Source organism: Pituophis catenifer, unplaced genomic scaffold, assembly GCF_029215685.1.
Source record: "Pituophis catenifer annectens isolate HBS135680 unplaced genomic scaffold, rPitCat1.0.hap2 SCAF_12, whole genome shotgun sequence".
NCBI lineage: Eukaryota > Metazoa > Chordata > Lepidosauria > Squamata > Colubridae > Pituophis > Pituophis catenifer.
The window spans coordinates 2510001-2515526 of record NW_027256892.1 but is presented as its reverse complement, the minus strand read 5'-3'; positions in this window follow the sequence as shown (position 1 = coordinate 2515526).

The following is a 5526-nucleotide window of genomic DNA, read 5'->3' as shown; positions in this document are numbered from 1 at the left end:
TTTCTAGGATGGTTCTCTGCTTGATTAGTTTCCATTAGGGATGAAATGCTACCGGTTCGCACCAGTTCGGGCGAATCGGTAGCGGTGGCGGCGGGTAATCCGGAGAACTGGTAGTGGCGGCAGCGTGAGGCTCCGCCCAGCTGCCTAGACATCGTTACTTCCTGGTTTTAAACAGGAAGTAACCTGTTTTTTACCCTCGGTGCATGCACAGAAGGCTTTGCGCATGCGCAGAGGGACCAAAATTGCACGTGACACTTGCGCGCGCTTCTGAACCGGTAGGGAAGGTAAGTAGATTTCACCTCTGGTTTCCATCCATTGATTCTTGTCTTGCCTTCTGAGTGCAGAAGCATCTTCAGACAACGCTGGCTCCCTCGGCTAGGAAATGGAAATTGACACCATCCCGTAGAATCAGACACAGCTGGACAGAGAAAATATTTTTTTTTTTTAATTTGATTTATATGCCGCCCTTCTCCGGAGACTCAGGGCGGCTTACAGTGCGCTAAGCAATAGCCTTCATCCTCTTGTATATTTATACAAAGTCAGCTTATTGCCCCCACAATCTGGGTCCTCATTTCACCTACCTTTGAAAGGATGGAAGGCTGAGTCAACCTTGAGCCTGGCAAGATTCGATCTTACTTTAATTGCAGACAGCTGATGTTAAATTACAGAGCTCTGTCTGTTGAGCTATCCAGGCTCCTTTACCTTTTTTCTTTAATAATTTAAGCTATCTTGATTGCCTCGTGCTTCTAAGGACTATAGAATTCTGGGATTTCTCAATACCGAGGCTAATTTAACTTTAAAGCAAACATAACTAGTTCCAAAAGATTTTTTTTTCCCCTCTCTCCTAAGGTTCAGTTGAACTGCAAGGGAAGCCAAGTAGGGTTTCATTTTAGGACAGGATAGGAGGAAATGAGAGGCTGGGAACTGCTAGTCCGAAACCAAAGTCCATGGCGGCCAAAGTCCACTTTTATTTTGCAAACGCTATGTCTCAGATCTGTTGCAGTGCAACTCCCATTTTCAGGACTATCGGCCAAAATCGATCAGGGGAGACATGATAGCAGTGTGCCAATATTTGAGGGGCTGCCACAGAGAGGAGGGGGGTCAAGCTATTTTCCAAAGCACCTGAAGGCCAGACAAGGAACAATGGATGGAAACCAGGGGTGAAATCCAGCAGGTTCTGACAGGTTCTGGAGAAACTGGTAGCAGAAATTTTGAGTAGTTCGGAGAACCGGTAGCAGAAATTTTGAGTAGTTCGGAGAACTGGCAAATGTCACCTCTGGCTGGCGCCAGAGTGGGATGGGAATGGGGATTTTTGCAGCATCCTTCCCCTGGAGTAGGGTGGGAATGGGGATTTTGCAGTATCCTTCCCCTGTCACGCCCACCAAGCCATGTCCACTAAGCCACGCCCACAGAACTGGTAGTAAAAAAAATTGGATTTCACCACTGATGGAAACTGAACAAGGAGAGATTCAATCTAGAAATAAGGAGACATTTTCTGACAGTGGGAACAATCAACTGATGGAAAAGTGTGGGAAAAGTGGTACACCTGGTTGGAAGGCAGAAAAGGGAAAAATTAGCATGTAAGCGAAGTAACTTAATAGAGTAATATGAATATAAACTTACGAACATGGTCTAACAATGAACCAACAAAACAGATATGAGAAAGACCAATAGCAGTAAGGAGTCGAAAACACAAATAATAATTATTATTATTATTATTATTATTATTATTATTATTATTATTATTATTATTATTATTATTATTATTAATTGAATTTCTATACCGCCCTACTCCCGAAGGACTCAGGGCGGTGAACAGCCAGATAAAATACATATAATACAAATGTTAAAAAAGCATTAAAATACAATTAAATAATTGGCCCGGAAAACAAAATTTCAAACTTTAAATTAAATTTAAAATAAGAACATACAGTACAGTTATGATAAACTGGATATATATTTGAATTTTTGTTTATATGTTTACATGTTTTGTATGTTTTGTCATGATTTGTTTTGTGTAGTTTGTATTTTTAAATAAATTTTTTATATATATATAAAAAAAGAAGTTGCCATCGGAAATTGTGGGAGCTTCATCACTGGAGGCTTTCAAGAAGAGACTGGACTGCCATCTGTCAGAAATGGTGTAGGGTCTCCTGCTTGGGAGAGGGGTTGGACTAGATGACCTACAAGGTCCCTTCCAACTCTGTTAGTCTGTATCTGTGATCAAATGGTGCAGAGTCTCCTGCTTGGGCCGAGTCCCTTCCAACTCTGTTAATCTAATCTAATCTAAAAATTAAACAAGGCAGGTAGCAGAGGATGGCCAATGCATTTCTGTTATAGGTAGCCCTCTGCTTATTCGTTTTGTGTCCATTCAAAGTTACAATGGCGCTGAAAAAAGCGTCTTACAATTGTGACTTACAACTGTGACTTACTCACAGTTATGACTGTCAAAGCATCCCCATGGTCATATGATCAAAATTTGGGCACTTGGCAACTGGTGTTTATTTATTCCAGCATCACAATAAGCAAAGTCAATGAGGGATGCCAGATTTGCTTAACAACTATATGGTCTGCTTAATGGGCAGGGCAAAAAAAATTCATAAAATTGAACACTACTCACTTAATGACTGTGTTGCTTTACAACCAAACTTCTTGCCCCAATTTTGGTCATAAGTTGAGGATTCCCTGTATTTCACTATCTTGCTATCTATGCTGGGAGTTTGGCTCTTCCCAAACTCAGTCCAGACCATAAAGCACTAAAAAAGGGTTGGTTAGAAGCCAATTTGGTGTAACGGTTAAGATGTTGGACTAAAATCTGGGAGGCTGTGAGTTCTAATCCTCCCTTAGGTATGGAAACCTAGTGGGGGATTTTGTTTTTTCAAATAATTTTTATAAAAAAGTATAAATAGAAACAATATAAACTAATGCAAACTACAAACATGTAGAAATACAAAAAAGAAAAAGTGTAGAAAAGAAGGAAAAGAAAAAAACTAAAAAACTACCCCTTCATCTCAATAAGTAAAAGCAATTTTAGTGTTGTATCCACCTTTTAATACAACATATACTCTTTCACTCCATAACTTATCTCTTAACTAAAATTAATAAATCGATAAATCCAAAGACTCATCATTTGTTTTCTATCAGGAAAGGTCCAGCAAGGGAAACCAGGTATGGCTGATTTTCTATTTTAACCTTTATCAAATAAGCCAATCCTATGTTCCTTCTCTAAATATTTAACAGTCTTAACTTTTAACACCATCAAATGATCCCAGAGCTTGTTTTTTATTCACCTTTTATTATTTTTGACTCAAGAATCTTTCAAAACTTTAACAGACCTCAGCTGGATAAGTTTGGACAAAGTCATTCTCTCTCTCTGGCCAACAAGATTGTTGTTCTTTTATGTACAGCAAGAGGCAAGAACATTGTATACCCCACACAAAGAAAAGGTGAGATCTAAATTAATAATGAAAAAAAAATGTTGGAGATCAAGGAGCAATGTAGACGAAATAAAGAAAGATAGAAAATAATTGTTGAATAAGACAAAAGTTAAAATATGTGTAAATAGATGTAAATAGCAAGAAAGGATCACCTGGAAATAGCTGAAGGAATAAGTGATATGTATATAAATATTGTGTCTTTATGTTTTGTTTTAATGTGTTCAAAATAAAAAATTAAAAATAAATTAAAAATAAATTAATAGTGAAAAAGTAAAGGGCATTCTTGAAGGCTATATTTTGCCATGTTTTTTTACCTGTTCTCTAGGATCTTCCTTGTAAGATATAATCAGCAGCTTCCTTAGAATTTCCCACCATTCTTTGAAAGTTTTATTATGTGGCATGTACAACTTTTATTCCTATTAATTTTCCATTTAGGGCTTGGTTTTCTGTGCTCCTGTAATGTTAATTTTTATGATATGCAGGTAGTCCTCAATTTACAACTGTTTCATTTAGTGACCTTTCAAAGTTACAATGGCTCTGAAAAAAGGGACTTATGACTGTTTTCCCCACTTATGACCGTTGCAGCATCCCCATGATGAAAATTTGGACACAAATTTTGATGGTTGCAGGGTCGTTCAATCCCCTTTTTGAGACCTTCTGACAAGCAAAGTCAATAGCAAAGCCAGATTCACTTAACAACCACGTCACAAAACTGAACAACTGCAGTGATTCACTTAACGACTTTGGCAAAAAGGCCATAAAATGGAGCAAAACTCACTTAACAACTGCCTCTCTTAGAAATTGTGGCCTTAAGTTAAGGACTACCTGTCTCTAAAAGGATTTGTGCAAACACCCTGAAGAATTTCGCTCCAAAAGTGTGACAGAGACAGACCGAAAAGCTTCGGTCCTCGTCCAAGCTCACAAATTCTTATTTCAGATAAAATAACAAAGGAAGGTGAGGGTGGAGAGCATTGCAAGAAAATCCCAAACAGGGCTCAACATGTTTAGCGTGATTCTCATAAAATTCAGTCCTCTTTTATCCCCGAAATTTAGAGGAGCATTTGGTATGGAGGGAGAAAAATGTGCCCTGTCAGAATTAATTTTTATAAAGCATCTAAATCTGAAGTCATGGTGATTTTTATGACCCTTCCAGAGATGGGTTTCAGCAGATTCTGACCAGTTCTGGAGAACCGGTAGCGAAATTTTGAGTACTTGGAAGAACCGGTAAATACCACCTCTCATTGGCCCCGCCCCCATCTATTCTCTGCTGATCGGGAGGAAATGGGGATTTTGCAATAACCTTCCCCTGGAGTGGGATGGGAATGGAGATTTTATAGTATCTTTTCCCTGCTACGCCCACCAAGCCACACCCACAGAATCGGTGATAAAAAAAATTTGAAACCCACCACTGGAACCTTCCCCCAGTTTCTAACTTAAGTTGGAGTTATTGTAGTTTCTATTTTTCAGTCCAAATATCTAGTAATACAGTACTGGCCAAAATTGTGGAAACCTTTTGGGAAAAGTGTATTTTTGAGGTTTGATGGCTAATAACCAGTGGTGGGTTCCTCCCGATTTGGTCCGGTTCGGCCGAGCCGGTAGCGGTGATGATATGACATCACCAAACCAGTTCTCCCCCCCCGCCCTCCCGCGTTATTCTTACCTTTTATTTGGTCCCACCCCCAATCTATTGCTGCCTCCTGAGTCCCAGTTGATGACTAGAGGGAAAAAAAACTGTTTAAACTCTTGCCGCGGGGCTTCAAAGGGCCGTCCTACAGCTGATCAGTGTTAAAAGCAAACAAATGAGTCGGGTCGTAAGTGCGAGGGCTGGTCGTAAGTGCGAGGACCTTCCAGAAATGACTCTGACCAGCTAGCCACGCCCACCTAGTTACATGACCTCCAAGCCACACCCACAAAATAAGCCACGCCCACAGAACCGGTAGTAAAAAAAATTAGAACCCACCCCTGCTAATAACACCCCTTTTTTTCCCAGAGTTTCAAGATAATTTTATTCTACTGCTGGAATGGCTTGGGAATAGCCCAGACCTTCACCCAATTGAAAATCTATGGAGCCGACTAAAGAAACTGGTTA